Source organism: Rhinoraja longicauda, chromosome 8 (assembly GCF_053455715.1).
Source record: "Rhinoraja longicauda isolate Sanriku21f chromosome 8, sRhiLon1.1, whole genome shotgun sequence".
In the NCBI taxonomy this organism is placed as follows: Eukaryota; Metazoa; Chordata; class Chondrichthyes; order Rajiformes; family Arhynchobatidae; genus Rhinoraja; species Rhinoraja longicauda.
This window is the reverse complement of record NC_135960.1, coordinates 18,218,222-18,231,014: the sequence shown is the minus strand read 5'-3', so window position 1 is coordinate 18,231,014 and position 12,793 is coordinate 18,218,222. Positions and strand designations below refer to the sequence as shown.

At 42.2% G+C, this 12,793-nt stretch overlaps 1 protein-coding gene across 4 annotated transcripts in view; it reads right to left on the bottom strand.

Annotated features, from left to right (window-relative positions):
* The window catches only part of zeb2b (zinc finger E-box binding homeobox 2b), a 131,761-nt gene that overhangs the window by 75,204 nt on the left and 43,764 nt on the right, over nt 1-12,793 (bottom strand). The window contains exon 1 of one of the 4 annotated variants that reach the window (XM_078403373.1): nt 1,834-1,903. The exons of the other annotated variants lie outside the window; for them this stretch is intronic. The gene's annotated coding sequence lies outside the window, so the exon portion shown is untranslated. Of the gene's footprint in view, nt 1-1,833; nt 1,904-12,793 lie in introns of those variants that run through there. 4 annotated transcript variants of the gene reach the window in all.

The following is a 12,793-nucleotide window of genomic DNA, read 5'->3' as shown; positions in this document are numbered from 1 at the left end:
GCAATTCACTAATCTGCTGCTAAAGCTTTTACAGCATGTGTAGGTTGAAAAATAATCTGCTCAGTTCTACATAAAGGGATTCCGTGGAAATATATGGGTTTGAAAACTTACATTAAGGAATTGGTTGAACTAGCCAATCAATCATCATGGATACAAGCTCACTGGCACATACACATGTAGGTTGCGATCTGAAACCTATATGCCTTAGAGATGTGTAGTGAGGTGGAGGTGGGTGGATAAGGATGGAAACAGAGAGCACCTTCTTAAAGGTTTGCTTGTGAAAGAGTAAATTGCAATGCACAAGATATTGAAACAAGATATGTATGCATAACATATTTGTGAAAGAGCTTGAGCCATGAACCAGTAAAAATACTTAATTCCATATTATGGAATTTTCATTTACCAGTCCATGCCAACTGCCTACCCACATCTAAATGTAAAAATATTGCCCTGATGAGGTATTTAGTTTTGGAATAAAATGGCATTGATACGGCCATTCTAGAAAATATTGGAAAAATTAACTTTAGTTCATACTGTTCAGATAGGGGAGCTATCCCTGTCCTGAGAAAACGGACCCCTCATCCATAAACCAAATATTACTGGCCCACACATTTATCTAAAGCATTAATGATGTGCCAGCAGGTACCAGTGCGTACTGTGAGTAGGGAACAATCAGTATGAAGCAGACTTGCTAATCTCTAACAATAACAGATCTTCTGAAAGAAACAACAGTGAGCCACTGTTCTTCTGAATCCTGCTCCTCAAACAGCTCAATCTTCCAACCTCCTATTTTTCTCCCACTCTGCACCCACCCAGCCCCCCTCCCCAACATACAGAGAGCTATTCATTCACGCATACTGTTGCACACATATAAATACATATGTGCACCCAATCAGACACAAACACATACAAAAATATGTGTGCTTATGCACACCAACAAGCAGAACTGACAATTATGCTTGACGAACTTTCATTTGCCAAATCCAATTTGAGGTTCCATTTCAACATCCCGTGCAAACAACCAGCTTCTGACACGATAAATGATTTCATTTCCTCCCCTACTCACTTTCTCCCTGAAGCTGCTGCAATCTTCAGTCAGATTGGTCACTTTCCTATTCTACTGGTTGAGCTTCTGAGGTTAGTTAGCATCATAACTAAGTCAATACTGCTCTAACATGGAGATTGCACCTGTGCGATTGCTTGGTAAGACCCACTGGTTGGTTTCCCTCATAACCCGGGACTGTTGGGTCAATGCCTTTGCCCTTGTTGCCAGGATAACCCCTTTTGCATAGATGAGAGATGTACAACCTGTAAGATTTCCCAAAAGGTAAAAGAATGTGTCTGCTGGATAAATGAAGCAAAATCTTAACGTGCTTGAAAATATTCAGCAGATCTGCTGGCAGCTGTGGAGAGAGAAACAGAATCAATGTTTTAGATTAATAGGTGGGGTACCAATTCAGATCGACAACCCTTCAAGATATTGCCAGTCTCGACTGCCCCATAACTTGCATATTCACTGATTTTATCCCCGACGCTTAGCTACGATGCTTTTACAGTGACATTTAGCTTTGAACGCTGAATTTCTCTTTGCACATGGTTATTTTCTTTGACGGAAGATCTTCTTTTCTTTCACAGCAGTATTGCTTAAAAAGTAAAGTACAAAGACGCCAAGAATTAAAGATCACTGTTGAAAGATGGAGAGAATATATTGAATTCTACAGCACCGGTGGTAGGGTTAAAGTTGTGCTTTACAAAGTGGGCTTACAAAAACATGCAACTTTCCTTAACATTAAAAAAAACATCTCGAGAAATTAAAGTCATGGAGCAACTCACAGGATAATGTCACAGAAGAAAACTCTTTTTCTTTCGGCTTGGCTTTTGACTGCTCACACCAGCTTTCATTACCCTAGAAGTCGGGAATCTCAGCAATGCACAGAACAATTATTCTACAACAGGGCAGTGATGAGGACCGGGGTGCTGAAGGTGGGCGGTGTAGCATAATGGAGCCACTGTGGAACTATACACACTTATTGTGGAGCCCGAGCTTGCCAAAGTGTAAATGCCTGCCTTTCTTCCAAGCACAGAAGCTAGATTATACAATCGCGAAACTCAGTAAGAAGGTCAGTCTAACGGGGTGATTGGTAGCGACGGAAGCTGGCACAGCCACGGCGCCGAACACTGAGGTTACTCTGTGGCATGTACTGCAGGTGTGCCGTCATCAACTCAATACCAATCACTAATGAATCCAGCAAAAAGAATGAATCATTTCCTGCCCATTCTCACAGGGTAGAGCATGCAGTTTTTATTTTCATTCGTGTTGTTTTATCTTCCCCCCCCCCCCCCCCCCAAATGCACTTGCAGCTTGTTGGAATTGAGTGAAAGATCAAGCCTGACACTTTTGTTCCAGTGCTAAAGGAATTGCTGTACCCTTAGAGGGGCTGTCTTACAGCACAGACATCAAACAAAATACCCCATCTGCCCCGTCAGGTGCAGGTTAAAAATCCTGCCGGTAGTATTTTGAAGTTGGGAAGTGGGTTCTCTCTGGCCACCATTTATCCCTCAACCACCATTGCTGAAAAATGACCTATTGATCTGAGCATTATCTCATTGCATTTAATGGGAACTCGAAATCTGTAATTTGGCTGCTGGATTTCTACACATCCAAAGTACTTCATGGACTGTAAAGTGCTTTGGCAAGGCCTGAGCTCATTAAAGGAGCCTCACAACTGTCTGTTCTTTCTAATTACTTTATTTTTAGATTTGCCTTTTTAATTTCTGTTTCCCTATCCCAGGATATATTTGTGTCAACCAGGAGTCCACAACATAGGGATGTCACCAACCTTTCCATTGCCACTGTTTGTTTAATTTCCAGCTTACCATCGTTTCCTTGTCAACTGTTGGTGGACCTTTCTCGTTTGAAAACATTTCCAATACTTTTTTTTTTCCATTTTCCTGTCACTTTTTGTCCAACAGATGGGTGTGGTCTATGAACTGCCTCCTGAAGAAATGACATGAGCATACTTTGTCCCTCATCCACCAGCAACAAAGTAACCAACAACAAATAGTTTAGTTTGTACTTCCTGCATATCTTCAAGATATTGAACTAGAGATAATGCCCCTTCACTTCTGAAAATCTGTATGAAGTTATACTGTGAATTGGCTTCAAGGAGAACTAATGGATCAGATCAAAACTCAGCTGTGTATAATGGTGGACAAGTAATGGGATCAACCCATTCCCTAAAATAATCTGTGAGTAGAAAGGATGTGGCTGAGTTAGGTGCAATTAGTTGCAATTAGGTGCAATTAGTTGCAATGAAGTGGCAACCCATTCCCTAAAATAATCTGTGAGTAGAAAGGATGTGGCTGAGTTAGGTGCAATTAGTTGCAATGAAGTTAAATTACTAGATTAGTAATTCATAGACCTAACAATCTAAAGATTTGAGTTCAAATCCCACCATGAATTTGAATTCATTTATTAACCTGGAATTTAGAAAAACTGGCAATATCTAGTTTACAGATAATCAACACAAAAAAAACAACCGGATTGCATTAAAACTCATCTGGTTTAATGGTGTCACTCGTGGAGAAAATCTGCCATCTTTATCGAAACTGGTCTATATGTCAGTCCAGATACACCCCATGTGGTTGACTCTTAAGCACCTTCTGTATTCTCAAGTGGTGATTAGGGATTGGGAATAAATGCTGGCCAAAACAGAATCCAGAAGAAGTGTTATGTGGAAAAAAACATCATAGCCTCCACCATCACAAAACCCAGTCTTCACCAAATCTGGCTGCTCACCTCAAGAGATGGTACTGGGTAGATCAGAAATGATGTGACCTGATATCTGAATAGTAATGCTGAAGACGAAGGGATTAAAAGTACCATTAGCAAATTTGCAGATGATACTAAGCTGGGGGGTAGTGTGAATTGTGAGGAAGATGCAATAAGGCTGCAGGGTGACTTGGACAGGTTGTGTGAGTGGGCGGATACATGGCAGATGCAGTTTAATGTAGATAAGTGTGAGGTTATTCACTTTGGAAGTAAGAATGGAAAAGCAGATTATTATCTGAATGGTGTCAAGTTAGGAGGAGGGGGAGTTCAACGAGATCTGGGTGTCCTAGTGCATCAGTCAATGAAAGGAAGCATGCAGGTACAGCAGGCAGTGAAGAAAGCCAATGGAATGTTGGCCTTCATAACAAGAGGAGTTGAGTATAGGAACAAAGAGGTCCTTCTACAGTTGTACCGGGCTCTGGTGAGACCGCACCTGGAGTACTGTGTGCAGTTTTGGTCTCCAAATTTGAGGAAGGATATTCTTGCTATGGAGGGCGTGCAGCGTAGGTTCACTAGGTTAATTCCCGGAATGGCGGGACTGTCGTATGTTGAAAGGCTGGAGCGATTGGGCTTGTATACACTGGAATTTAGAAGGATGAGGGGGGATCTTATTGAAACATATAAGATAATTAGGGGATTGGACACATTAGAGGCAGGAAACATGTTCCCAATGTTGGGGGAGTCCAGAACAAGGGGCCACAGTTTAAGAATAAGGGGTAGGCCATTTAGAACGGAGATGAGGAAGAACTTTTTCAGTCAGAGTGGTGAAGGTGTGGAATTCTCTGCCTCAGAAGGCAGTGGAGGCCAGTTCGTTGGATGCTTTCAAGAGAGAGCTGGATAGAGCTCTTGAGGATAGCGGAGTGAGGGAGTATGGGGAGAAGGCAGGAACGGGGTACTGATTGAGAGTGATCAGCCATGATCGCATTGAATGGCGGTGCTGGCTCGAAGGGCTGAATGGCCTACTCCTGCAGCTATTGTCTATTGTCTATTGTCTATTGTCTAAATCAAAACTAGTTGCCTTGTCCAGGCTGTTGCAATGTAACCCCTCCATTAACATATATGAAACAAAGTCAAAGATAACCTTGAAATGCTAATGCCCACAAACACAGGACAAATCCCTACGCCATCCGTCTTCCCTCAATTATCAGCAAAGTAATGAAATGGATCATCAAAAGTGTTATCCAACACTGAAAGCTTGCTCACAATGCTCAGATTAGGTTTTGCCAGGACTACTCGACTTTAGATCTTCTTAGAAACATGAACGTAAACAGCTAAACAAACCAAGAATGACTGCCCTTGCCATCAAAGCTGCACTTCACTACATGAAGAAGTCTTCTTTTAACGAAAGACACTCTGAACTAGTGGGCAACTTTTGACTGATTGGATTCTTATTTAATGCAAAGGAAGATGGTTGTACTGTTGGATATGAGCCAACATGGCCATGAGACATTGTTGCAAGAATTTATCAGGCAGTATTTTAAGTCCAACCATCTTCAACTACTTATTAACTGGCCTTCTTTGTATCATGTCACAAATGGGGATGCTTCGGTGCTGGTTGTATTTCCATTTGTACTTTTTCAGTTGAAGGCATAGCCATGTCCACATTAGTGCCCAACTACAGATACCACAAGTGCTGTGGTGCTTTGTACCATCCAGACAAAAACAGGCTGCATCCAAAATAATACGGTAAACGTTAACAGAAATTCTCTCCAATGATTGTGGTGCACCCCATCTACAAGACAGACAATAGCAATCACCAAGACTTCTTCAACAGCATCCTCCGACTGCTGGTATCTGAAGGACAAAAGGAGTATTCATGTGGGAACCTCACCACCTCCAACCCCACCACCTTCTCCTCTCACCACCCTGCCTTGGAAATATATTGTCGAACTTCCATTGATAGTCAGTCAAAACTCCAGAACAATCTACATTACAGTACGTCGATAGTACCTTGATCTTGCATTCTGCAGTGGCTCACACTGTCTCAAGGACAATTAGGCATGGAAAATAAATGCTGGCCTTGCCAATGTGAATCATATCCTGTGAATGTGCTTTATATTTTAAAAAAACTTTCTTTGAATGTAACTTATCTCATACCATCAGTTCAACAACTGTTTCTAAATTCAAATTTATCTAAACACCTCCGTTCGCCCTTCAGTATTATGATGCTTAGTCTTGCAATTACAACAAAGAGATTAGAGCCATAAAGCCATAGTCATACAGCGCGGAAACATGCCTTTCTGTCCAACTTGCCCACTCCGACCAAAATGCCCCATCTAAACTAATCCCACCTGTCTGCTTAAACATTGCGATAGTACCTGCCTCAACTACCTCCACCTTCCATGAACCCACTACCCTTTGTGTAAAGAGATTACCCCTCAGGTTTGCATTAAATCTTTGCCCCTCACCTTAAACGGTGACAGATTACAGTAAAAGGTGAAACATTACAGAAATGCAATTAGAATCCCATGCCTTTATGAGTATGTTTAAGATGCTACAATGGAAATGCATATTTTTCCACCTTTCTAATCTAAAGCACTCAAATCATACTGGCCCCTGACAATGCTTTCCATGTACAGCTGTAGCCGAGCAAGTAGGGCACTTTAATGAAAGCTGTGCCATTGATCAGACCGTTTCTTAAACGGAGACACTCAAGGACTGGTTTGTAGTGGGAATCAACTGGTCTCTGAAAGAGATCCTCTGGCAAAAGAAAAAGTGACCCTATTCACAGAAACGAAGGTAACAAATGAGATCATGTAGGTGTTTCCTTTGACATTTCAGCGGATAGTGCAATTAACAGATTGTAATGTTATGGAGGGTCCAAATGACATCATAACCCCACTAGTAGTTCTGGACCTCATTCCAAACCCTGAGATTAGATTACAACCCTGAAATAATTTCACTATCTGTTATTTACAATGTGTACTGATTTATTCACTGAATTCATTTTTGCACATTCTCCTGTATTTGGTGGTTGTTTTGGTGCAACTTGTATGGTATTGTTTGGAAGTTCCTTGTTGGTGAATTATTACCCCTTTCTCATTTCTCTTCTTCAATAGCTAGTTAGTTAACAGAAGAGGTAAGAGCCATAATTAAAAGTTAGTAGCTGTTTCCGTAACTGATTATGGCTATTTTAATGTTTCATTTTGTTGCTGGTTTGCTGGCCTGTGTCTTTTCTCAGGCCTATTCTAGTTTTCCATATTGGTACTTGCTCTCAGCAGGAGATTGAAAATGTTTGTTGGACTCTATATAGGTTTATAGTAAGATATCTGGTGAGGTATATACTAAAATCAAGAAGCAGGATTCCTTATTTAAGGCTAATACGAGTAAAATTGACAATCCTCTGATTCTATCATCAGTAATTTGTAAATCTCAACCTGAAACTTCACCCATCGTTTAATTTAGTTTAGAGATACAGCGCGGAAACAGGCCCTTTGGCCCACCGGGCCCACACCGACCAGCGATCCTACACACACTAGGGACAATTTACACATACACCAAGCCAATTAACCTACAAACTTGCACGTCTTTGGAATGTGAGAGGAAAACGAAGATCTCGGAGAAAGCCCACGCGGTCACGGGGAGAACGTACAAACTCTGTATAGACAGCACCGGTAGTCAGGATCGAACCCGAGTCTGCGACGCTGCAATGCAGCAACTCTACCACTGTGCCACCCTTATATCCAGAGATGGATCATTCCCATTCCTTCTATCCAGAGATGCTGAGTTACTCCAGTGTTTGTGTCTATCTGAGTTACTCCAGTTTTTGTGTCTATCTTCTGTGTATACCAGCATCTGCAGTTCCTTCCTACACACTGTTTTCTTCTTTAGCGCCTTTCTTTGAAGGCACTGATTTGTGCTAACACTTTGCTCTTTGAGGATTAGCTTTCGTTGTGCCACTTCATTCAAGTTGCAAACTTCAACCACGGCCCGTGGGCTGAAAGACTTGCCGAGATATTTGACCACGGGAAGCATCCCTGTCGAGATCTATCTTGTCCTCAACCTATATAGGAAGACATGCCCACGGCAGAGGTTGCGAGATAGCAAGCAGGAATAAGAATTCTGTCAGCCTTTTCCTTTCTATAACCTCAGGACAAGTGAAAGTAACTGCAATGTCACAACTGCTGTCAATCAGCTCTGAGCAGGGATCAAACCTCCAGTTCCTGTACAGTTCAGACCAATACAAAGCAGTAACACCGCACCATTGGAGTGTCAGAGCACTGCGTTTTGTCTCTCTGCTGACTGGCACACTCAGCTGTTACTCAGCAACAGTTTATTGAATGCCTGATAGCTTGTTCTTGCCCGTCTTCTGTCGGCTCCTATTCACCCTTCACCTTGCACATATACCAGGATACAGCCATGACGACAGGCTTGCCACAGTATTCTGTTCCTTCATGCTTCCTTTAAATTAACCTACAGTTGTTAAATCAATTGAAGAATACTGACTTGACTGGGGAAAAAAAACTTAAGGGTGCCATCCTGGAAGATAAATAAAGCACAAAGTGCTGGAGTAACTCAATCGGTCAGGCTGCATCTCTGGAGGACAGAGATAAACGACATTTCAGTCGGGATCTTTCCTCAGACTTAAGAAGGATCCTGACCTGAAATGTCGCCTATCCATATCCTCCAGATCTGCTGCCCGACCTGTTGTGTTACTCCAGCACTTTGCTTTTTATTCAAGATTCTAGCATCTGCAGTTCCTTTTGTATACAGAAAGCAAGCACTGCTTTATGGCTTCTCCACACTGAGAATGATGGTGTTTGCTACTTTAATGGGAAATGTCTCTGCTTATTGTGTGCCAGACGCAAAGTTCAATGTGCAGTTTTAAGTAAAGGAACAAGCCATCGACTTAGGCAGCATCTTAATTTAGTTTAGAGATACAACGCGGAAACAGACACTTTGGCCCACCAAGTCCACGTGGACCAGTGACCCCGGCATCCTTACACTATCTTACACACACTAGGGACAATTCACAATTGTAGAAGGGTCTCGACCTGAAACGTCACCCGTTCCTTCGCTCCAGAGATGCTGCCAGTCCCGTTGAGTTATTCCAGCATCTATCTTCAGTGTAAACCAGCATCCGTAGTTCTTTCCTACATGTAACCCACAAACCCGTTCGTCTTTGGCGTATGGGAGGAAACTGGAGATCCCCGAGAAAACCCACGCTGGTCACGGGGAGAACGTACAGGCTCCGTACCGACAGGCACCAGTAGTCAGGATTGAACCCGGGTCTCTGGCGCTGCAAGGCAGCGACTCTACCGCTGTGCCCCTATGCCGCCTCTGACCCACCACACTCCAGCTCAGCACGTCGTGGAGGACCTGGTACTGGCTTCCCAGGTGCACCTCATTTACACAAACCCAATGCTGAACAGTAGTCGACAATACCTGGCTTTAATTTGAACCATGAAATCTTTTCTTTATTTGAATATAACTAACTCGAGAGAAGGAATAAAAATCACAACTTGTCAAGTTACTTGTCTGCTTCTTCACAGGGGAGAGATCTCAAATTATAAGCAGTGCAAACATTCCCGCAGAAAAAAATTATGTTGTGAGGCTGGAGCTGCCATTTGTAATTCTCATTTTTTTTGCAATAAAGTCATATTGTCACATGTCGAATGTGTTTGCCAGATTCTGTTACTCTGTCACCGTGAACAAAATGGTAACAATTTTTTCTGCTTAAATATTTTAGAGAGGAAACATTTTTTGATAGAAAACAGAGGCTATTGATGATGCATGGGCAACATTCACTGCTGTCTCATTCATTCACAGCTGGTTCAGTTGGTAAAAATTCATGTTTAATTTTGAGGTACAGTATGGAAGCAGGCCCTTTGGCCCACAGAGTCCTCACTGGCTGCTGTTCACACAAGTTCAATGTTTTTCCGCTTTCTCATCCACTCCCCATAAGGGACAATTTACTGCGGATTCTGAAATTTTGAACTAAATGACAAAGTGGTGGAGAACTCAGAAGGCCAGGCGATGCCTATCTTCGGTGTAAAGCAGCATCTGCAGTTCCTTCCTACACATTGGGTTGCAGGCTACTCAAGCAGAATATGGGTTGCTGTTCTTAACTGATAAACTGGACTTATTGCTCCTTCACTTGGGTCATTTATCTCCTTCACGGGTCATTTTTCTATGTCAGAAAGCCTGGGACAGGGGTTGGTGCAGTTTGGTGTGAAAGATATCATTGAGTGCCCCCAGTTATCATTAGCATTCCAGTAACCCCTACTGCTGACAGCTGATACTCAACCATGCTGCTCAGATAGAATGGAAACAAGTATGATTCGCTGTCTTTGGGGCCTTTACCTCAGTATGAGGCAGTAAACATAGAAAAATAGAAAAGTACATGCAGGAGTAGGCCATTCAACCCTTCGAGCCAGCACCGCCTTTCAATATGATCACGGCTGATCATCCAAAATCAGTACCTCGTTCCTGCTTTTTCCTCCTATCCCTTGATTCCATTAGCCCTAAGAGCTAAATCTAACTCTCTCTTGAAAACATCCAGTGAATTGGCCACCACTGCCTTCTGTGGCAGAGAATTCCACAGATTCACAACACTCCGGGTGAAAAAGTTCTTTTAGGTGGAAAAGTTTTTTTGGGTGAAAATGTTTTTTCTCATCTCAGTACATTTCGAAGGCAAAGTAATTTGCATTGCTAAGGTGCATTATTACTGCAGTCTTTATGAGTGGCCCAACATTGGCACCATGGTTTGAATGACGTGACACTGCAAATGATGGTCTTTCCCTCATCTGAATTGACTGATGGAGGCAGCCACTGCATTTCTTGGCTACTTGTCAATTTCGTGCATCACACAAGCATTTTTTTTAAAGAAAAAGGTTATACAGTAAAAATATATTCCGTCGTGTGTTTCAAAACAATAACAAGTCTCAGGAGCCCAGGGAACTTTGACGAACCAGTTATGTGGTTTGTCAACAGGATCTGAACCCCACGTCTCTCTGTGCGTGAGTTGTGGCTTGCTGGTATCTCCCTGAACGTACTTTGCAAGACTGACTTGCTTGCATGCTAAAATGTACACTATCTGGAATATGAAAAGACTTCAGTGGAGGAAGGAATAAAACAAACATAGTCAGAAAAGTACCGTCACTTGCACAGATATCAATGATCCAACAAAATTATGTACAAATATTTAATAGAGGGTGTAATAAAACCAAGTTAATCAGCACTATTTATATCTGTACACATACACACACACACACACACACAGACATGCGTATAAATGTATATACACATATATATATATGCATATATATGTATATATATATGTATATATATACGTATATACGTATATAAAAACGTTCAGCAAATATATATATCTACATATATATATGCATATATATGTAGATATATATATTTGCTGAACGTTTTTGTTGTTTATAATGGTGTTTCCAGTACCAAATCTGCTATTTATTCACAAAATGCTAGAGTAACTCAGAAGGTCAGGCAGCATCTCGGGAGAGAAGGAATGGGTGACGTTTCGGGTCGAGACCCTTCTTCAGACTGAGTACCAAATCTGCTGCGCTGTTGCAAGTAAGAATTTCATTGTGTAGAAAGGAACTGCAGATGCTGTTTTACACCGAAGATAGACACAAAAAACTGAAGAGCAGCATCTCTGGAGAAAAGGAACAGGTGATATTTCGGGTCGAGACTCTTCTTCAGACTGAGAGTCAGGGGAGGGGGAACCGAGGGATATGAAAAGGTGCATGATACAAATTAATAAAAGATATGCAAAAAGACAGATCAAAGCCGGCAATGATGATCAAGGTAAGGTGGAGCCCACAATGGCCCATTGTTGGCTGCGGGGAAGGTGATAACAAGTTATACAAACAGTGAAACTAGTACAACAATTAGGGTAGGGGAGGGACGTAGAGAGAGGATATGTTCCATTTCAGGACACAATATTCCTTATGAAAGATTGCATCAGGATCTGGATCGATTGGCCAGATGGGCGGAGGAATGGTTGATGGAATTTAATACAGAGAAGTGTGTGGTGGTGCATTTTGGGACTTCGAACAAGGGCAGGACCTACACAGTAAATGGTGGGCCTCTGGGCAGTGTTGTATAGCAGAGGGATCTAGGAGTACAGGTGCATGGTTCCTTGAAGGTCTAGTCGCAGGTAGATAAGATGGTCAAAAAGGCTTTTGGCACTTTGGCCTTTATCATTCAGAGTATTGAGTATAGCAGTTGGGAGGTCATGTTGTATAAGATGTTGGAGAGACCACATTTAAAATATTGTTTTCAGTTCTGGGCACCATGTTATAGGAAAGATATTGTCTAGCTTGAAAGGGTTCAGAAAAGATTTACGAGGATGTTGCCAGGAGTAGAGGGTGTGAGCTATAGGGAGAGGTTGAGAGGTGGAGTGCAGGAGGATGAGGGGAGATCTTATAGAAGTGTACAAAATCATGAGAGAAATAGATTAGGTAGATGCACAGTCTCTTGCCCAGAGTAGGGGAATTGAGGACCAGGGAACATAGGTTCACGGTGAAGGGGAAAAGATTTAATAGGAATGTGAGGGGTAACTTTTTCACACAAGGGGTGGTGGTGTATGGAACAAGCTGCCAGAGGAGGTAGTTGAGGCTGGGACCATCCCATCATTTAAGAAACAGTTAGACAAGGAACATGGATAGGACAGATTTGGAGGGGTGTGGACCAAGCGCAGGCAAGTGGGACTAGTGTAGCTGGGACATTGTTGGCCAGTGTGGGTAAGTTGGGCCGAAGGGCCTGTTTCCACACTGTATCACTGTATGACTCTATGACATATAACAATAGAACTCTCTAGATTCTTGCTTTGTTGGAATAACTTTGCCAGCAGTTGGTAGTCAATTTATGATGCTACATATAGATTGTTTTTTATTCCCCACACGTGATAATAACAGACTGTCTTGTCACTAGCACTTAAATTGCATAGAAAAGTGCTGCTTTTTCTGTTGGCAAAAAAACTTTTTA